At 47.8% G+C, this 21,912-nt stretch overlaps 1 protein-coding gene across 4 annotated transcripts in view; it reads left to right on the plus strand.

The window, feature by feature from the left end:
* The first annotated feature begins 2,415 nt into the window (after nucleotides 1-2,415).
* Nucleotides 2,416-21,912, plus strand: part of SPTBN1 (spectrin beta, non-erythrocytic 1) — a 116,969-nt gene continuing 97,472 nt past the window's right edge. Inside the window, exon 1 of one of the 4 annotated variants that reach the window (XM_085054144.1) lies at nucleotides 2,416-2,547. The gene's annotated coding sequence lies outside the window, so the exon portion shown is untranslated. Of the gene's footprint in view, nucleotides 2,548-2,699; nucleotides 2,804-3,023; nucleotides 3,160-7,792; nucleotides 7,938-21,912 lie in introns of those variants that run through there. The other 3 variants (XM_085054145.1, XM_085054143.1, XM_085054146.1) reach the window with 3 other exon arrangements.

The raw sequence follows: 21,912 nt of genomic DNA on the forward strand, positions 1-21,912 counted from the left end.
TTTTTTATAGTTTTAGTATTGTCTTAACAATTGTGAGTCTTAATGTCTCATCTAGATGTGATGCTTTTGTATCTGTTTGGAATAACCTTTGTGCAAATTCAAATGTGGCCCTTGGGAACATGTTTTAGTGGTGGCCTTGGCAGTGCTGTGTTAATGGTTGGACTCAAGGGTCTTAGAGGACTTTCCCAACCTAAACCATTATGGGATTCCAATTTTGATTAATTTTATTTTGGACAATGCATTAAGTTATTTAAATTAGGGTTTATTTTAAAATTATCTTTCAGAGAGGCTGGAATGTGATTACCTGTACATACCTGTGTAGTGTTTCCCCCTTGGTGAAGGTGTCAATATACACATGAATCTATTTCAGTGGTATGAACCTCAGACAGTATTCCTGAGTGTGGTGGCTTGGTAGATTTGAAAAAGGAAAAGCCCCAAGATTAAATATTGCTTCAACTGTAAAGAAATCCATCTTTGCCTGGGCAAAATGTGTAAGGGAAAAAGCCTTGGGCTTCAGAGCCAAACTAGTTACGAAGTAACGGGGCTGAAGGGGAGTGACTTTGCCCAACATTGTTGCTGCCTCTTTCCACTTCATTTGACAACAGTTTCTGTCATGGCCATTCATTCCAATCCTTTCAGTTTGGTTAAAGGAGCGGGAATGTGGACTTCAGTGGGAACAACCTGTTTGTCTGACTGGGTTTACTCGCTGACATTCGGAAGTGCTGCTAGTTTACCTTACGAGTATTCCCAGCTGAATTGTCATCAGGTTGTAGGTTTTGGCTTTCTAACTCTGCAAGTGAAAGGTTCACGCTGAAAATACAAACAAAATACAAAGCGGTGCAGCAGTTTTTAAAATTAAAAAAGCATCCCCTCTGTCAAACCTGGGGATGCTGCTGTGGACTATCAGCAGCAAAACTCTTGTACCTGCCCTGCTCTTTATCAAATGTTGGTTCTTTAAAAAGAAGAGAATGACTGTCAGTGACTGGGATAACTGGTTGGACCCCACAATGCCCCTGCTATTCTGGTTCTTGCTTCTCCAGGCATTCATTTCTACCCAGTTATTTCCATGGGAATCCATGGCCCACCCATCTTTGAGCTATGGGGGTTAAGGAATCCTAAAATACCCTGAATGCTCTTGCTCACACCCAGACATTGCAGAATTTTGTCCCTGCCAACTTGCTTGAGGGATATTAATAGTTGAGTGAAGGATATTTCTTTTTAAGGATATATTTTTAAAAAGATATTTCTTAACATCCTAGCATTTGAATATATATACATATATATATATATATAAAATTTAGATAGACACACACACATTTTCACTGCATCCCAAGGTCTGCAGATGAACCAGCATAGGTGATAAACATGGAAGTATGTTCTTAACTCTTATCAAGAATCCTGTAGGATTCAGGGTGACAGAACATTTTAAGGAGGCTTTCTGAATGTCAGAGAAGCTCTTCCCAAGTTTAATGGACTTAGACCCTTTGGGCTCTCACTGGAAATTGGGAGGAGGACACACTGTGGGAGCAGTAAGGAGGTGTCTCTGGCAGGGCAGTCTTGGAAACCAAAGCAGAACAAAATATCCAGAAGAGCCAGGCTGATAATTTTGACAGGCTGGAAATGAAGCAATATTCCAGAGATTACTCCAGGAAGTGGATATTGGAAATTCTGGCAAAGCAGCTGACTGTGAAGGGGTGGGAGCCAGATAAGAGGGAGTTTAAGATAGGCAGAGAAGAGGAGCTCCAGACAGCAGTTAAATAGGAGTGAGAGTGGGGATGAAGAGCAGGAGAAAAGGGAGTGATAACCATGGAGCCAAACGAATCCAGGAGTGGTTAGTTGACATTTTAATAAAAGACATGGATACCACTAGTCCATAACTGTATTGCAAGCGAGAGGTGAGGGAATGTGGACAGGAGGGAATGAGCATGGACATGAGGAGGATGAGGACAGGGAGGCAAGCAGGGGGACAGGATTAGCAAAGGAAACCTGAAGCAGCAATGTCTGCCTCTGACCTTGGCTGTGGACGAAGGGGAAGGAGGAAAGGCAACACTGGCTGTGGGACAGCAGTTTTCTCTGGAAAGACAGGCAAAATCCTGCCTCGGAAAGGAGGAAAAGGGAAAGTGCGGCAGAAGGGCATCTGGATCTGGGTTCAGGGGTTTGGGTTACACTGGCAAAGGGAGGCTGTTTACGTGGGAAGGCGGCAGGACTGGAGCAGGAGAGGATGACTGCAGTGGAGGAAGTCAAACCCGGGATGGGGTTTCCACTAGGAATGACAGAGCAGCGGGAGGGAGAGCAGCACTAGAGGAAATGGATGCTGGGGGCGAGCCAACATTGTCTTTGCGATAGGAGAGGGTGTCAGAGGAGGAGGAGCGAGGAGGCTGGAGAGACCCAATAACCAAATAAATGTAAGAGAAGGGAAGGGGAGCCGGGAGCGGCTGGATAACACCCACGGGAGGCTGGGAGCGCGGGCCGGCGGAGGGGGAAGACCTGGCGTGAGCACAGGGCAGGCCCGAGCAGCAGCAGCAGCAGTAGCAGGAGCAGCAGCAGGTGAGGATGCGCCCCGGGCGGTGCGGACTGTGGCTGTGCCGAGCCCCCCGCGCCGCAGGGCCGCCGCAGGGCAGGGGCTCGGGGCGGGGGCTCCTCCCGCGCTGTCCCCGCCCCCCGCGCCCCCCGCTCCGCTCAGCCCCGCTCCGCTCCGCTCCGCGCCGGGCGGGGCACACGGAGCTCACGCAGCGCCGCGCGGGGCTGCGGGCACCGCCGCTCCCTCCGCCCAGCGCGGAGCCGCCGCCCGGGCAGCGCCGAGGTAGGGCCGGGATCGGGGAGCGGGGATTGCGGCGGCCCCCCTTCCCGGGAGCGAGTGCGCAGCGCAGAGCGCGGGCGGCTCCCGCAGCCTCTCCGCAGCCCCGATCGGCGCGGAGCGGGCCCGGCGCTGTCACAGCAGAGCACAGCAGAGCCGCCCCGCCCCGCCCTGCCCTGCCCTGCCCTGCGGCGGCCCCGGCCCGTCCCTGGGGGCCGCGGCCACCGCCCCTTTCTCTCCCTCCCCTTCCCTCGGTCCCCGCCCGCGGTGCCGCCTCCGCCGCGCAGCCGCACGCCCCGCGCGGTGCGGTGCGGAGAGCCCGGCTCGGCTGCTGCTCCTGCGGTATTCCTTGCTAGACGGATGTAATTCCTTCTTTATTTTCTTTCGCCGGGGCGGTGCGCGGGGGGCGGCGGGGGGCGGCGGGGGGCGGCGCGGGGGTCGCGGCGCGCTGTCAGCCGGGCCCGCTGCGGGGCTTTGTGTGCGGGAGCGCCGCGCTGACCCCGCCGCGCTCCGGCTGCGGGGCTGCGGTCCGGGCGCGGCCATCGCCCGCCTGCGCGGGTGCCGCGGTGCCCGCAGTGAGCGGCACAATGCGTGGGCTTGGCTCGCTCGTCTCGGGGCTGGCTCTGGCTCTTAGGTGGGTACAGGCCTGATTTAACAAAAAAAATATGGCAGACTTGTGCTAGAGACTGTGAGACTGCAGCAGCTCTGAAAAACCCTTGTTCATGGCACCGGGGCTGACGTTTTATTCGGTAGCTGATGTTTTTCCTTTTGGAGTGATGATACGGAGTTAGAGTGAGCGTTGAATTTGTGATGTTGATGTCTTAATCGTGAGTGAATTGCATTCGTGTTTAAAGCTGAGTAGTGATCTGTGTTCCTACGTTGTGCTCCGCATTGTCCGTAGGTATAAATGCTAAATGTTCAGAATCAGGATTGCAGGAAGAGGGAATAAACACAAACTGTCAAGATCCGGAGCGTTCGGATCATCCTTCGACCTTTATTGACAGGGTACCAGCATTATGAAACCTGCTTATTGAACAGTTCGGGAAAAGGGCTGGAATTCCCGCAGCCCGGCATCGTGCTGACAGGCATCTTGGGGAACAATGCTCCCCGGAGCCGGGGTTGGAGAGCCAGGGCACAGAGAGGAATTTATTCCGAGAGATAGCAGCCGTGTGAAAATGTCAGGGGAGGCTCTGACTCCTCAGGCCATTGCAGGAAAACTCCGCTGGAGGAAGGACTTGCATATGTTCAGAAGGCTCTGGAGAGAGACACAGGAGGTGAAAATGGGATGGGATAAAGGGCTGGGAAGCTGAGTGATGGCAGAGGGTTGTGATTTCTAAAGAATTGTTCTTATCCTTTGCCTTTTTTTTTTCCCCCCTCCTTATTTCTGGGAAGAACAGAAATGGCTGTAGTGATGCCTCCATGACTTAGCAGTGGTTGTAGGGCTGTGGGGAGGGACGAGGGGCTGGCTCATGTGTCACAACCAGTGCTGGAGAGGCAAGAAAATAGGGAATATTTTGTTACTTCATGGAGTAACATAAGCTTGAAATTATGAACATGGAAATCAGGAGGTCAGGTGCTGGAACAGAACCCGCTTTGGGTTTTTCTGTAATGCAGGTTAAGTGCAGCAAACGACACTCACTAAAGCAGGATGCAGCATTTTGGGATAAAATAGGAGCTTGCAGCAGCCATGTGGCAAAAAGCGTTAGAGATGCTGTTTCATCTCTGTGGTGGCACGGATCCTGCAGCTTTTGGAATTGCTGTGTGTCACTGAGCCCTGCCTGCACACAGGAGTGGAGCAGAGAGGGGCAAAACCCTGCTGCTGCATGTATGGAGACCAGGATACTGCTGTGTGCTGCTCCGAGAGCCCCTGGGGAACAGGAGTACAAACCATTTTATGAAAGATGTTTTCTTTTTCCTTCATCATCTATAAAATGGAATCAGTTAAACCCCCTTTATTGGATGGGCCTGGAATGCTCGTTTGCATTACGTCACCTGACTAAGGATTTATTTTTCATGTGAGTCAGTTACAGGATTTAATATTTGTAGTTAGATTGCCTGCAAAATAATTGTATTTCATTAGCGAGTTGTGCATGGACATCCTTTGTGGAACACAGAGGAGAAGGTCTGTTTATGCAGATGTTTAAGGGTCAGACTGCAAAAGTTATTTAGACTGTTAATCTCTATAGGCACCGAAATTCCTTAGTCATCTGATCTGGGCACAAGTGAACAACCAGTACAATAGTTTATCATTGCCCATTAGCCATGAGTCAGCTCCTAAATCCTGCCCAGGCTGGTGTCTGTGACCATGGGCTTCCTGATTGCCCTTTCCTGAGTCTAGGAATACCTCTGAAAGTGCTGCAGCTTGAGCCTCAGGAGCTGGACAGGTGACCTGATGTCAGGGCAAGGAGCCACCAGCTCCCCTCAGATCTCTGGCTCAGCTGAGGTTGTGCAGGAGAGCAGTGCAGGCTCTTTCCTGTGGTGCCTGGAAACTCCTGAGGAGACCAGGCCTGTGCTCCGTGGTAGGAGCTGTGTGGAGCCATGAGGGCTTTCCTGGCATACCAGCTTCTGCCGTGGGCTGCTCCCATTCCCAGCTGATGGAGCTGGGGAGTTTGCCAGCACATTGGACCCTTACCTCTGCCGAGGCTCATGGCAGCTTTCCCAAGTGAAACCAGCAGGAATCTGGCCTAGAGGTGTGAAATGTGGAAATCCAGTTGCCTTCTCTCTCTTTAAATCTGAGAAACGATGTCATGTTGGGTTGTTCTGACCAGATACCGCTTGTGTGGAGAAGCAAGTGTTGGAGCTGCAGCTCCACACCGAGGGGAGTGTGATCCATTGGGATCTGTGTCCTGCAGTCTGGTTTGGAGCCTGCTTCCCCCACTGCTGGGTTCTTCCCCCCCCACATGTGGTTTTCGTTTGTCGGCCTTTTATTATTACTCTTAAAATGATCTGTTGTGAATTTGTTTTTCTAATGAACGTGAATACAACGTTGCAGCTGGACCTTTGGAGGCTTTTCCTGTTATAGAAAACGAGTTTCAGAGAGATTATATGTTTTTTCAAAAAGGAAGACATAAGAAAAATTCTTCTTATGCCCAGTAGACCCCAGTTTATTTAACAGCTTGATCAGAGTGACATAGATCAATTCTATAGATACTTAAGCAGGCAGCTTTTTTCTATTTTGTCCAATTTTATTTCTTTTTCATATATTGCTAATCCCAGATACATTTTTCCTGTCCATTCCTCATTAAAAAGGCCAGTTTTGCAAGGAAAAAGCTTTGATGTGTGTCGTTAAGAGATGATTGAGTTCATAACAGATTTTATGGGTGGGGGGGAGTTGTGTCTGGAAGTGTTATTTCTGCTTGCAGTGAAATGTATGTGATTATCAAAAGATGCACCAATGTATAAAGGTTGTACTCAGGGATTGTGTACATCTCCCTATGGCCAAGGACAGATTAAGGTTGAGGATTAAATTGAGCTATTGCTTTTCATCACTGTTAACATTTTTCTCATCATCTTCTCTGTGAGGTTTTTCCTCGTTGAACAGTGAAAATTTCACGGTGTTCTTACTTTGCCATGTCTCATCACTTTCCTGTTAGTCTCTTAATATATTATTTGATTGTTTAATATATTTGCTCTCTTTATTGCATTGCACAAACTCATATTTGTTGTCAGGCTGCATGTGTTTCAGCCGACCAAAAACCCCTTTGGTGTGTCATTACTGCCACCAGAGAAACATATTTATGCCGCTGTGCAGCCACTTCTATTTCACAATGAGCTGTGTTAGAACTTTAAAAAGAAATGGTGAGTTGGTTTGATTTGTTCAGCAGCCCCTCATGTCAAGAGGGCAGTGGGGACTGAACAAAAGAGGCACTGCATGTGAAGCCCTTGTGGCAGCAGATGCTGACCCACACCTGTTGGATACTGGGAATAGCCTCGCTGGTCATACCAGCCTTGCCCTTGGAACAGGAGAGGTGTGCCATTAACACTCTGTCCTGAGAGCTAAAAATACTCTGCCATGAAACTGTTCACAGGTAAATGTTCCAAGTTTAGCAGTTTTTCTGTTTACTGCGATTCCAAACATAGGCTGTTCCCTTTCTGGAAGAAGTAGCCACTGAAGTTACACCTGCTGAGCAATTTGCCTGTGATCATGTTCAGGAATGATGTTCTTGGATTTGGTCTCCTGGGTTTTGTCCAGAGGTGTGCACAAGAGGAAACAATTTCTCCTTCTCTGTTTGTGAGAACAGGAAAACACAGATGCTTCTGCAAATCATTGGAGAAGCTGTGGGCTTGCCTTGAGAAGCAAAGAGTTTGTATTTTATTTTTAAGGCGGGAATGGGGATTTACTGACAGCTCAGTTTGATGTGGTCACTGGGTTTGATTTTGTTAATCTTGGCTCCATACAGCATGGAATTATCCCTGGAATGGGCAGTTGCTACTCTGCATGAGATGTGGGGTCTGGGAAGAGATGTAGCTGCAGACACAGATTTAGGATGTGAGCAGGGAGGAAGAGATGCAGATCTGGAGCCGCTCAGCCGTGCCCCACTGCCCACGTGGGCGACTGGCACGGGGTTAATGGGTTTGAAGTAGCCAACTTAATGAATAAAGCATTTATGCTTCGTGTGTTCAGCCTCCCTGTAGGAAGTGCTGGAGTGGCTGCCCTCAGTCCGCGGGGACTCACACACCTTTAGTTCTGGCTTTTGTTTTCTCACTTTGCCCCGAGGTCTTGTAAAACAGCATCACTTTGAGATGATGCCTGTGCTAAAATCTGCTGGCCAGGGCTGCAGTCGGTGCCTGTAGAGGTCAGGGAGGATCAAGCCCCACCCTGAAATTGTGGAGTTATTTTCCACTTTCCCCCTTCCTTGGAGGTGTCAGTAGCCAGGGCTGGGTGGGAGGTGCTCCGAGGTGACGCAGAGGTTCCTCTCCAAGCCTGGCCCTGACATTTTAAGGTTATACTGATTACCCAGTTTATCCCAGGCAGACATTTTTCCCAAGCCTGACCTGCAGGCATCTTTGGGAAGTCTTTTGTTTTTCCTGTGGGATTCAGCCCCAGTAGTGTCTCAAGAACGTGATCAAAGTCTTCTACAAGGAGTTGTGGGGATTTCCTGCCATCCAGCAGTAATCCAGATCTGCAGCTTTTGGTTTTGTGAGTTCCTGCCTTTTGTTCTGTATTAATCCTATTGCTCTATGGATTGGTTTATTATAGAATGACATGGGGTGTCTGCTCTTGGTTCTTACATGATAAAAGAGAGCCTTGTGTTTGGAAGGGCAAGGAAACTGTGCATGGATCTTGTTTCTCAGGGCATGGTGAGCTCTGGCAGTGTGGGCAGAGCTTGGGGTACAGTGGGGCTGATTACTCTGGGATTGTGCACCAGGACCAAATGCTGAGTTTTCCCACTCATGAAATCAATTTTGCTTAGTGCCTAGACACCACAAATGCTCCAGCTAATTATAGCAAGTAGCTCCTCTGGTTTTTTGGCTTAGAAGGGAAGAGGTGCTGCCTGCTGTATGTAAACTAATTTAACGTAGATACATTTATTTGAACATCCACAGGTTTTGGTTTTGGGCATTCCAGGTGTTGGCTTTTGTCAGTAGCTAAACCAATGGTGAGATTTTCTTGCCAAGGGCTTTCACTGACTTTTCTCTTAGTAAACAAATATTTAATGAAAATATTTTGGGGTGATCTGTACCGTCCCTGCAGATGGGGTGGATGGCTCATGGCTCCGGGGTGTCGGTGGCACACACATTTATAGCAACACTGGAGCTAATTTTTGGAAAGGGACTTTGGGCCTAGATCTGCCTTGTGGAAGTCTGGTATTTGATACAGGAGGATCATCCAGTAGAGCACCCTTTGCTGGAGCTTGGATCATGCAGCAGTCTAGTGAGGAAGTCAGGACAGTTCTCCACGAGTTAAAAGGAATTCTCTGTCATGTAGGATCCGTATGGGGTAAAGATAACCTGGTTAGTTTAACATCTGCTTTATTGCTTGTGGTGTAAAATACTGTGACCTTTTGTGGAGTATAGTGCCATTAATAACTCTCTACCATTTCATCATAGTAAAAGATGAATGGATGAATTGCTACCTTTTTATTTTTAACCTTGTTTTTAGAGTAATGTATTCTTATAGCAATTTTAGATGCTTTTAGGAGTCCAGATCCTGAGCCTGAAAGAAATCTGGTTGACTTTGGTGGGGCTGCACTGATTATCACAAGTTGAAAAATCTGCCTTGAAGTCTTCAAGTTTTCATAAAACAAACACTGGAGCCTGTTGTGTTTTATTCTGTTGGTGTTTTTGGCATCAGAGAAGCTTTTCCTGATTGTTTTCCTCATTTGAAGGCTGATTGTACTGAGTGACCTCTTGCCACTAAAGGGTGGGTCAGTTTATGTGGGAAAGTCTTAGTCAATGTGTCTGGGAGATAAGTGGGACTGCATCCCAACGAGCCTTGTGCGTTAAATACTGGAATGTGCTGGGGATCTGCCAGGAGATTGGAAGCAGGACTCTGCGACAAGCCCAATGCAGTCACACTCTCCCTAAAATAGCACTGTGGATAACAGGAGATCTGCAAAGTTATCACTTACCTCATTTTCGCACAAATTCTTTCCTAAAAATGGATTATTGACTGAGGGTTCAGGCGGGTTTTTTTGGTAATATATTCCATTTGCATTTTGAGACCAGTTATGTCCCTCTTAGGTCTTTGGCTGCAGGCAAGAGGGAAAAAACTGTGGTAAAACCACAGAAGTCCCAGCACAGGAAAAGCCATTTGCATCATCCTCATCATCACCTGAATGAGAAATGAGGTGGGTTTTACCTCGGTGTAGGTCAGTAGGAGCCTCCTCAAATTCTTCTTGAACTGTCTGGAAGTATGAAGGCAGAGATGAATCAGTTCAGCGGCCCCAGACGTGCCTGGGCTGGCTGTGGGTGACAGGATTTTGGCACCAGCCCCTGGATGCAAACAGCCAGTGTTTGGATATTCAAATGAGCTGTGGTTTACCACTGCAGGCCGTAGATGGTTTTGTTGAAGGGCAAAAAGAAGCAAATTTGATTTTCGGCCCTGTGTCAAATTTGTCGAGGGGAGAATCTGACTGTGCATCTTTAGTGGCTGGCATAAGCCAGTTAGACTTAAAAGCTGGGGTGCCTGAATTAGTTTCTTACAGAAAGAGGATGAGTTGGCTGCTAAATGGGATAGTGTGAGGAAAGTGCGGGGGCAGCCGGGTTGGGAGCAAGGTTGGGAGATCCTGAGTCAGCAGGTGGTTGTTTAGCCCCGGTGAGAGGCTGCCTGAGGAAACTATGGATCCAAAGAACCATCCCCTGGATGTGTGTTTGCACTGCAGCTCGGTGAAAGGGAAAATAAAAGTGGGATTATTAGGGAATCATAAGATTGAGAACAAAAAGCCTGGAGTGCTGTAAGTCGTGACCTTTCAGTGCCTGCAGATTTGAGGACGAGCTGCAGTCTTGGAAAGGCAAATGGATTAGAGGTCATTTGTGGAAAATATCCCTCAGCTTCTGGTATGCACAGCCAGCCTGGTGTCAGTTTAGCTCCTGAGCCCCACGAGATGTGACTCCCAACGAGCCTGGACCAGGACTGACACCCCAGGCCCTGGGAATTAGGTGCACATGGATTGTGCTTGGAGCAGAGCAGTGTCACATCCCCTGTGCCGCTGTGAGGCTCTCTGTGGGGAGGACACTCTCAGCAGCAGCTGCCAGGCTCTCTGTTTCCCTGCTCCACAATCCCTTGAGAAAGGAAGGCTGTGGCACTCAGGCTATGAAGTGGGGCGCAGTGGGTGTGCTCTGAGGTTGGCTGGGGAGGAGGATGTGGCGCAGCAGCCCCACCCCTGCGCCCCCCGGGGGGATTCCCTGACCCCAGGTGCCCCATTGATCCAGCTTTGCAGCTTCCCAGCGCCCGGGTGTGTAAAGGAGCTTTATTGCTGCTCCAGGGAGGGACATGATGACATCAGAGCCAGGTAAAAGGGGAAGAGAGGTAAAAAACTGCAATCTGATGCAGTTTCACTGAGCTTTGCCTTCTCCAGCCCTGCACGATTTCAGGTTTTGTATCAGGAGGCTTAAAAATTTCCAGAAATTGCAGTTTATGTAAGAGATGTGAATAATGGCTAATAATAAGTGAAACTGCCGTGAGGAGCGGGAAGAGGGGGGAAGCAGGTTATTTTTAGAGATCTATTCTCATTGTATGCCAGACAAACAAGAATAAGGTGACTTTGCATTAAACATGTACCACAATGAAGTAAAGATATTTTCCCCAGACAAGTCCCCATGGTGCAGTAATGGTGTGTAGTATCTGCCAGCTTAGGAATCAGACTCAAAACTGCTTCTTCAACATTTAGTAAAAAAGAGGGGCCTTCCATACTCATTTTCATTGCAGTGCTGTGATTCTTCTTGCTCTGTGAAGCTTGAGAATGAAGGATCTGAATCCCCACTTGTGCCAAGTTACACAACTACATCCCAGCATGGGATGTTGTGTCCATTTACATCATCACAGTCTGGGGCTTGAGGTTTTAATTCGTCTTCATAGAGAAATATCCACAAGAACATCTCAGAATCACAGAATTAACTAGGCTGGAAAAGATCTTTGAGATCATTAAGTCCAACCTATATCTGAGACAATTTTGTATTGCTCAGTTACATTTCGGAACCACGTTAGAATTGTAAAGATTGTCAAAAAATGTGACAAGATCCCAAAATGTTGGAATCAGGGCTGGTGATCCCTCTCCATGGGCAGGTGACAGGGAGCACACAGCTCTTATCTAGCTGTGTTTTTATTCTGAGTAATCCTAATCAGGTAGTAAATCCTGAGTGAGATTACGCTGCTGCAGCGAGTGCAGCAAAGATCAGCTACAGGGGTAGAGCAGGAGCTGGAGATGCCTGCTTGGATATTCACTGAGGCCAACCAGAACTTGGGAGGCTTTATAGGATCTTCCTCTGAAGGAGTGGGGAAGAAGCACAGTGAATAATGTGTTGGCTGCAGCAGGGCTGACAGGTGAGGAGCACATGGACATTCCAGGGCGAGGCTGAGCGCTGAGGGATGTTTCTACAGCTGCTGCTGAGCAGCAGAAAATAACATGAATCACTTGGGGTTGCAGTGGCACAGCAGAGCTGCTGCAGAGTTCAGAGAGTCCCAAAGTTCCTCAGATTCCTGGCATGGGATGATGAACCCCCACGTCACCTTTGGGGCAGTTTTCTGAGCAGAGCATCCACGTTATTCCAGGGTGCCTCTAACAGTGGGACAGCTGTTTGCAGTTTTAACTTCTGGTTGTCATAAGCTGTGGCAGGAATCCAGGGAGCCATGGAAGAGCCTGGGCCTGAAATTAATTTTCAGGCAACTCGATTAGATTGGCGCCTGTAGCAGATTTACCACTACAATTTTATGTATATTTTGGGATAAATTAAGCCCCTTGCTGATGTTTAGTAGCTTGGCCATCATATCTAAAGGAGAGCTAGGAGGGCATGCAGATACATAAAACAGAAATATCCTCATATGCATTTTTAATGTTCTGGTTTGTGGGTTGATCAAAATGGTGCAATTTGTGTTGAGAAATGGTCACTATGCAGCAGCACAGCCGCTCCATCAGAGGGGAATGAATTTCCAAATTGCATCCCAAGCATGTTATTAGAGGATTAAAGAGCTGGGCGACTCACCTTGGCTAACTGTCCTGAAACTGTGCTTACACTCATCATACATATAAATACCTATTATGCAAATATTACCGGAGCAACAAAGCAGGTTTTGAATTTGCTTTGTGCCTTGCAAATGGCCAAGTCACTTGTCCCAGTGTTCCAAATGATAATCTTGTTTTCCCCAAACACAGAGTACTGAAATTACCTGTGTAGTAATTGGAATATACCACTCAATTTCTCTTTCTCTGAATTTACCTCAGCGTGCATAGCAGAATGTTTGATACATAATTTCCTTCCTTGATTAAGTTAAAATTTAAGATTTCCCATTTTGGCTGTCAACAGGAGCAATAAATCTTTGTTCCTTTTTAAAATCTGTCCATTATGGGTTTGGCTGACATCACCTGCTGCCTGGATATGTCTCTCCAGAGAAAAAACCAATTCAGCTTGTACCAGGAGAGGTTTAGGTTGGATATTACGGAAAATTTCTTCCCCAAAAGGGTTGTCCAGCCCCAGCCCAGCTGCCCTGGAGGGATTTAAAAGCTGTGTGGAGGTGGCACTTGGGGACATGGTCAGTGGTAGCCCTGTTGGGTTAATGGTTCGTCTTCAGAGTGGATCAGGAATCACAGACTGGATGACTGCTGGATTCTGCCTCTAAGTTTTGTGCTGATACTTGGTCCTTGAATGTTGCACCTCAGGGATCTGTTCCCCAACAAACTCTTGGAAAACCCTTTGCCAGTCCCCTGAGAAGTCTTGGATATGACTTGCCATAGTGAGCTCCCTGTTCCCTGGGGTGGTGGTTTGGGAATCAGGGTGTTATGATGGGAGGCTCAAAATAAAATAATAATAATAATAATAATAATAATAATAATAATAATAATAATGATAGTACTGTGAATTACTGTTAACAGCTCCTCCATCAGTGGCGTGACCGTGTCAGCCTTGCCTGGGGTTTGGGTTTCTCTTACAGGAGATTGATGAGGCAATTCCCAGAAGCAGTGACATTTGGGGAAAGGATGTGCCCCCGTGTTTGGTGACTGGCACTTGGCACATTTTCCTGTTGCTTTATTGCTAGGGAGCCCAGATCTGCTCAGGGACCATGAGGAATTTTCCTGGGTCTGTTGGTATGGAGTTATTTTGCTCTGACCTGTTCCTGATGTTGGCAGGTGGGAGGCAGGGGATCCTCCAGGGGGTCAGATAGGATGGATTGGAACAGGATTAGCATTTTGCTTGGAAGTGTGTTGTTTAAAAGTTGCTTTTTGTGGTGGGGGAATCCAAGCAACCCAAACTTTGTGGGCTTCTTCCCGAGTTGCTGGGTTTAGACAGAAAGCCAGGGGCTGTCTCGTGGTGTCAACAACAAGAGGGAGGAGGCTTTGTAATTTGAGTGTTGCAGCAAACAGAAACCCAGGAAAGGCCAGAAGAAATGCAGCTGAGGGAAGTTTTGTACAAGCCTATGGTTAATTTTAGCTGGGAGTTTGGGATGTAGGTTTTTTTAATGGCTTTTAATTTCAGGATTGCTGAGGGATAGGGAAGAAAGGATGTTGTGTCTGTGTGCTGACCTCCCAGCCCTGGTTTTAGCTGTGACACCCGGCTGGGTTTAGCAGCTGGATGTTGAAAAGCTTTCCTCATTAGTGCTTTTGTGCATGGTGGTTTCTGTTGGAGATTATGATCAGTCCCCCCATCTCTGCTTCCATGCAGAATCCAAAATGGCATGGGAAGCACAAGCCTTTGCACAGAGCTGTGTCACAATCTCCTCTTTGGTTGCATCTCCCTATTACAGTGCCGTGATTGTGAGCCATCCATAAAGCTTTGCTAAAAATAGGCCATTCCTCTTGCAAATGCTATTACAATTCTGATATTCAAATATTAAACCTTCTCTGCAGTGTTAAAAATAGCTGTGAACAGAGAAATCCTTTCCTCATTCTCAGCTGAGGAGTTGAATATTGAGTGAGTTGAAGGTTTGCTCCCGAGGCTGGAGCTGTGTGGGATTTGAGCCGAGGCTTCTTCACTGTTTCTTCACCCCTTAGCTGCTGCTGTTGTTGTTGAACACAGAGGACAAGTGGGTGGGTGGGAGGGAGAGAGAACCAAGTAGGAAGTGCATCAAAAGAAAGTAAGGAGTATATGGATGAAATAAGGAGTGGAAGGAAAGCGAGAAGAAAAATCGTGATTTAAGGTTAAAAACTGCGTTGAGAGTGATTTATTGGGACAAGGCTCTGATCCCAATGGCTGCCAGGCAGGGATTTGGGGAGCAGCTGGCAGAGGGTGTGAGGCAGACCTGCCTCTCTCCCAGGGCTGCGGGTACAGCCCTCCATGTCTGTGGCAGGAGCACTGAAAATTGCAGCAAGCCACTAATTGCCTTTGGGAGGCCACTTACAAGGGTGGGAGCATCCCGAGGATTGAGCTTGGTGGGAAGATCAAGGGCTTGGCAAGTCGGGGTGTGTGCTCCAAGTGCTGATATCCTCAGCCTACATGCTCCAAGAATGCACAAATGAAAGGCAGGTGTTTATATTTCTCCCCCTTCCAATGTTCTTGTGCATTAACTAATGCAAAATTTAGTAATAAAATACCATTTCAGCAAAATTATTTCCTTCCATTTGCCATCAACAAAAGATGCATTGGAAAGGAGAATTTTCTCTAGGGTGAAATAAAGGACAAGCAAACAGAAATTACCATTGTAGATTTAATGGGGAAAAATGGATTTATCATGTGGCTTGAAAGTCAACTTAATGATATTATGAAACAAGGAAGGAACCAAACAATGCCCAACTTTTAACATGGAAATGAAGGTCAAAAAGGTTTTCAGCAAACACTGTTTAGCCAAAAATAAGGGTGAAGGAGAATCAAATTCCACCATATAATCCTGTTGGTCCAGGTGAGCGATGGCAGGACTGTTCTCTTTGCCTTTGAAGTTCCAAGTGAAAGGAGATCCTTTTCACTTTCTGTAGAGAGGAGACCAGCACTAACATTTATCAGCTTAAGCTGGGGTAAACGAGTTGCTTTCAGCTGGAAACTGCTCTGCTGCTTCGCTATCACAGCTGGAGTCTTCCTGGGAGCAAATCCTGGAGCAGGTGGATCCCACAGGGCAAAACCAGAATGCTTTTTGTCTTTGACAGTATTATCCATGGCCTAATGGGCTTGTCCTGGACTTCCCCCAGCAGGAATGCCATTTTGGCTGCAGGGACATGTGCTGCCAGAGGGCTGGCAGTGAGGGAAGGGCTTGATAAATCTCCTTGTCATCTCTCCTTGTCGTCGCTGTGTCTGGAATCACTTTGGTATCACTTCAGTGCCCTAACGCTCCCCCTCCGTGCCCCAGCAGCTGCCTTTGGAGCTCTGCCCTCCTTTAGGAGGTGCTCCAAGGAAGGGAAGGTTCCTGTGTGTTCTCCCACCTCTCCTGGCACCCAACCACCCTACTCGGGTCACAAAACCCAGATCTTGTAAACCCAAAGGGGCGCAAATTTCAGTCACAGATGAAACACCTGGAAAAACCCATGCTGTGGAGAGGCCATGGCATGGCATGGCATGGCTGGACATACACCAGGGTTCAGTGCTGGTTTGCACTGGCCTCTGGCTGCTGGTCAGGGTCTCTCAATTAGCTAGTGATTTTTCCCTTGTCCAGGTCACCTGTTGCTGTAAGTGGAGCCAGGATTCCTGGGCTTAGATTTGTATCAGGTCTGTCAGGTGTGGTACCTGTGCCTGTTGTCACACCTGCTGTCTTAGCTCAGATCTGCACACGAATGAATTTATTAGTTCCTCTTCCTTTAGCAATCCAGGGAGAATTGAGTGGCTGACTGTCTCAGGAAGGTAATGCTGACATGGTGAAATGTTCATGTGTGCTGTGCAAGGAGCTGCCCTGCAGGCCACCAGTGTCCCCCTAATGGCTTTACCTGAGTCCTATTAACCACTTTGCATACAGAGATGTTGACGCACTTCTCACACCATGTTGGTGCTTGGGTGAGCAGTTAAGTGCATTATTTTAATTCAGTAACATCCTGGAGGAATTAAATTCTGGACACAGGCATTGTTTCCTGGGCAGAGCACACTCCCAGGAGATAACAGAGGTTACCAGATCTTTCAAATAAGTTTATTTTTATTCTTCTCTGTGTTTCATTTGAGTTGTGGATAAAGATGGGTGAGCAGTGCCAGCTCTGGATAGTCCTGGTGTGAAGGTTGTGCATTTCCATGGCTGTGATGGCACTGCCCACTGGTTAGTGATCCTGATTCTTTCTGCCAGGTACCACCTTCACCTTTGTGTCTGGCATCCCCACATCTCTTGTAACCTTTGGTTTCATTCAGTTACTTTCATTTTCAAATCACAGTGTCCTCATGAACCTGCCAGGCCGTGAACAGGTTGCTGCAGCCATACCTTGGCTTTTCTCAGATGACTTTTGGAGCATATGAAAGTAAAAGTATCCAGAATAGCTTGAGGGACTTTGGCTTCAGTGCTCGTTTTTCATTGACAAAATCCAGACCAGCTTTGGAAAGGTGAGCAAAATTGAAAGTTATGTCAAGAAGAATGCTGAACGTTGTTCTGGAAAGGGAAGAAAAAGAAGTTGTTCAGACTTATGGCCGGCTGTTCTCAGGAGGGCTGAATTGCAGATCCCTTGTCCTCAGCTTGCTCATAAACCATCCTTGATTAATTTCATAGCAGATCCAAGTGGGAGGAAGGAGAGGGAGCTGTGCTAGTCTTGGTAAAAGAAAATCTGCCCGAGGAGCAGGCGAATCCAAGTTGTAATTCCTGCAGAGCTTCAAACCTTGCCCTAATTTTGCTGCTTCAGAACCTCTTTTCTCCGAATCTTGGCATGGACACGTGCAGGCAAATTTGTCCATGACTTCATTTGTCAATCAGAGTAGAGCAGTGAGGGCTGAGGTAGGAACCAGAATTCCCAGGACATGAACTGGAAGAGCTTTCCTGGGAGTATGTGGGTTCATGTGTGCTCAGGTGCCCTGTGATCTTGGGAAAAAGCCCTGAGTGGGGAAAAAAAGAGGCCAGACAAAGCTCTATAGCAGCATCCTCAGGCTAGAGAATTCCTGCATATCCCTGTGACCACCTGCTGCTCCCAGGGCTCCTCCCAGGAAGTTTTGTGGTGTGTCCACTTTCCTGTTTCACTTGCACTGAATTAAATGTACTGATGGGTGTGATTTCTTTCTTGGTTGAAGTTTTTGTAGGTATTCCCTGGAGTTGCAGAGCAGATGATTACTCCCTTCTGTCTGCTCCGACCCTGTGAGCCTTCCCAAAGCCTGGGCAGGGTGAGGCATCCCAAAATCCCCGTGCTAGAGACACAGCTGCTGTAGGCAGCTGTTTGGGATAATGAAAGGAGGGAGATCACAGTTTTGCCTCAGGCTTGGAGCATTGGAGACCAAATAATTTTGATGGGAGTTGTTGGTGTCCAGCACCTGTGAAAATGAAGCTTCCAGCATTATGCTGCAGGTAAGGAAGTGACTCTAGGCTGGGATCTCGGTGGTGTTTTGTGTCAAATGAGATATGTAGAGGTACAGAAATTGTTACTTTGGATGTAAAACATTACTTTTGATATTTCCTGCCAGTTTAGTTGCTAAAGGGAGTGATGGTGAGGTTAAATTTGGGCCCCTCAGTAGAAGTGGTTAATTGATGTGCCGTTTGTGCTCACTCAGTGTCCCAAGTCGGCAGGGAAAGGTTTAACATCAGAGAGGTAAAGTGAAAATGTGAGTATCCATTTTGCCAAACCCAACAAGTCTGTCCCCTTGCTGGTTTATTTATTCCCCTGCACAGCCGCCTCTCCTTTCGGACAGTTGAGAGTGGCTGTTCTATTTTAGCTGATAATTTGTCTGTGGTTGGGTTACTCCTGACTGACACTTCCACACCGGAGCCCAGACCCTCCCCTTGTGCCGGTGGGAGATGAGGTCATGGATGCCTGCTTTGGCCTGGGAGGAGGCTGTGAGTAAGGAGTAATTTTTGTCCTGTGAAATGCCAGCCCTGGTGCCTGGCTGGCTCTGTCTCGGAGGGGAGGTGGGAGCTGGCAGCCCTTGCTCTGCACAGAATGTCTGAGGCTCTCCGTAATTTCCTGCTCTCCAGATCCCCCTCCTGCCTGGAACCCACACCCTGCTTTGTTCTGGGCTTGGCCAGCTTGGAGAGGTGCCGTGCTGTGCTGCAGCTCTCAGGACAACAAACCCACCAGCTCTCAGCATGCTCCAGGCCACGGAATTCTGCTGCTGAATGGGGCTGGGATGGTGTCAGTAGGTGCCAGAAATGCTGATCCTGAGGGCTGAGAAGCTCCACGGAAAACAGCCTGGTTTAAATCAGTGTTCAGTGTTGCTGTTCCTGCCTTATGTGTGGGCTCCTGGTGTTAACTCGGGCTTGGTCCCCAGTTTTGAGTTTCACCCGCCCTGTACTCCCTGCAACATCTTTAAATCTTGTTCTTCACAAGGGTCCTGGAGAATCTGATAGCAGCCACTGAGGAAGGGAGCAGAGGAATATACAGAGGGCTCTGGTGCTGTTTGCCTCCCTTGTGATGTTTGAGATTTTCAGCAGCCTTCAGGAATTTAGAGGTTTTATTTTAAATCAGGGTTTCAATTAATCTTTCAGCTAATTTCCCTAAATTCACAGGTAGCCCAAAGCTTCTGCAACAGTGTAGCACTGGTAATTCTGCTGCTTATACCCACTTTAAATAAAAATCCATCACAACAGACTCTGAAAAGTGTGCAGCAGAACTGAGCTGCAAAACAACCCCTCTGTTGTTGTACAGAAACTATGATGACTTTGAATGGTATGAAGTTTTAATAGGCATTAAACCTTTGTAAAATACCCAGTACAACTCTTGTGCATCTGCAATTAATAAGTAATTCAGCCCTGCCAAAGTGAAGCAAGCACAAATCCCCTTTATACCACACTGTACCATCTGTCTAATCTATCTGTGTCAAATATGGCTTGTTTGGGTCTGTCCTTCCACAGGCTGTTCTGGGTAGATTAAATTAAAATTTCTGGTCAAGGAAATACTTTTCTCTTGATGTTTCTAACTCAGGTAATAAACATGGGTTTGGTACTAGTTTTTGTAATGTATTTGGCAAACAAGTATGTGGTAGTCAGCAGAAATATCTTTTTGTCATGGTTGGCCAGAGGGAGCTGACAGCTCCAGTACCTTTCCAGCAGTTCCTGTGGAAAAGCTGAGGGAAGGAATTGTCCTTCAGGCCCTTACAGGATGACAAACACCAAAGGGATCCTGTAGAGTCATCTATTGCCCAAAGCTTGTTTTCTGTTTGTTCTCTGCTGCTCTGGGAATGCTCTCTTTGCCTGGAACTTGCATTAGGATGGTGGAAAGGAATATTGAAAAGGACTTGGTTTCCTTTCTACTCCATTGTGCCAGTCCGTGTGAACTAGGGGAGTGCAAGGAACAGCATTGCAGTGGGGCAAAAATAAACTCTGGTTTTTGCAGGTAACCTTTTCTTTTGATGATTTTCCAAAGCTGGTGCAGTGCCTCATGTCCTTGTGGATTTCAGAGATTGCTGCACCGGGAGCTGCTGTTGGAGTGAAGGAAGCTCCGTTTGGAACAGAACTGGCCCTGGGGGCTGTGGACATGGATGTGTGGCATGGGTTGTGGTGGCTTGGGTTTTGCCTCTCTCTTCTCCACACAGGATGCATGGTTTTGTAGAATGGTGACTTTTGCAGGGTCCAGAGATTCCTGAGGGGCTCCAGGACAGGTGGGCCTGCAGGAGGGATGCTCGGGGGGAGCAGGATTTGTGCATCCACGTGGTTCCCAGGTTCTGATGGAAAAGGCTCAACTCTGCTGCTCCTGCACTGCCTCTGAGTGTCTGCACACAAGGCTCCAGTGGGTGCCAGCCCACTCCTATGGCTTTGGAATGGGAGGTTTCTCTCTGGGGCTGCTCTTAAAGCAGCACAGACACAGCCTGCATTCATCATCACCCTCTGGAGAGAACCAGAGCATGGAGCTTTTCCTGAGATGCCTGTTTGGAACCAGAACAATCTAAAAATTCTGCATTTTTACTTATTCAGTCGCATTACCTCGCTCTGCTGCTCACCACTTCCCCTTAGCCTTGCTCAGGTTTTATTTGTCTCCAGCCTTCACTTGCATGAGCTTTACATGGAGAGATCCCTGGTCTCCAGACAGCCGAGCCTGCTGTGCAGTGCCAGGTGAAGGGAAAGCAAACTCCAGCCATTCAGGAATCAAAATGGCTGAGTTGGAGTGTGGTGAGTGTAAGATGGAGTCAGCCAAGCAGATCATTCTAGAAATAACTGGGGCTGATTTTGCTGTCCCTGGTGAAGTTGTGAGGCTTCCCCTGTGTGTTGTGTTGGCATTGATGGCATCAGTAATAGAGATGTTTTATATAAAATTTCACCTTCTGTTGTTCAGTTCAGCTGCATGTGGTGCAAGAGTAGGAGCCAACAGTGGGATCCTCTGGAAGAGAAAGGACAAAGCCACGCTCCAAGGTCTGCTTTAACCTCTTGCTGCCAGTGCCTGGCTTTTCATGGGGAGTATAATAATTGGAAAGCTGGCATAGTGTAATCCTGAGGTTTATATTAAAGCCTCTTACGAGTGCATCACGCATTTCCAAACACTCCCATTAATATATTCTCTCTGAGAAATGCTCTCATCCAGGCATTCCCTGGGTTTACCATTCCAAATAAGGATGCTTTAATTACTGGTGACCTGATTTGAATATGGGCTGGACTGATTTCATTTAAAATATTGATTGCAGCACATTGGATTGGTTACGCTTTTGCTTTATTCCTGGAGCAGGCAACCTTCCTCACTCAAATCTGTGTGTTGAGGTCCTGCCTTATCCCAATTCCCATCACAAAGGGATGCAGCATGGTCTTTCCAGTTAAAACTCCCATTGTGCTTTTCCATGTCAATCCTCACTTTCGCTGGGGGTTCTGGCGTCTGGCGCGTGGGTGGAAGCCGCAGAGAGGATGGTGGTCAGGGCTCCAGGAGACATCTGGTCCCATCCCAGGCATGTGTGAGGTCTGGGAGCTGCAGTGGGGCTGCACTTTCCCCAAGGAACTGTTACGCTGCATTTTTGGTAAGGAGGGGAGCTGGGCTTCCTCCAGATCCACGGGAGCTATGAGGGGGAGATCAAAGCACAGCTGGTCGGGAGCGGGGAGAGCATCCGACCACAAATAATTGTTCCAGCTTGAAATGCCAAGTGACAGTGAATGGCATTTGGAACAAGTGGTGGGGTGGGTCTGCTCAAATCTGTTCCTGGTAGGGGTCAGAGAATTGCAGAACTGGTCCCACTGCATTTAAAACCAGCGTTGGTTCTGAAATCCTTCAATAAAACCAAGTTTTCTGGTTGGTTTTAATTTTTCAGCTCTGTGCTCTCATTTGGCGAGGCTTCAAAAGCTTGGAGATTTTGTTTTTGCCTTGAAAGTGAAACGAGGCTCAGGATTTCCCCCGGGAAGTGGAGCTTTTAGAGGCTGAAAAGGCGGCAGAGAGCTTTCTCCTCCGGAGGTTTGTCCTCGCCCAAGATGGCTGTCAGGAGGGATGTGTGGGAGAAAGGAA

The sequence above is a fragment of the Lichenostomus cassidix genome, chromosome 3, assembly GCF_008360975.1.
Source record: "Lichenostomus cassidix isolate B80296 chromosome 3, HeHo_3.0, whole genome shotgun sequence".
In the NCBI taxonomy this organism is placed as follows: Eukaryota; Metazoa; Chordata; class Aves; order Passeriformes; family Meliphagidae; genus Lichenostomus; species Lichenostomus cassidix.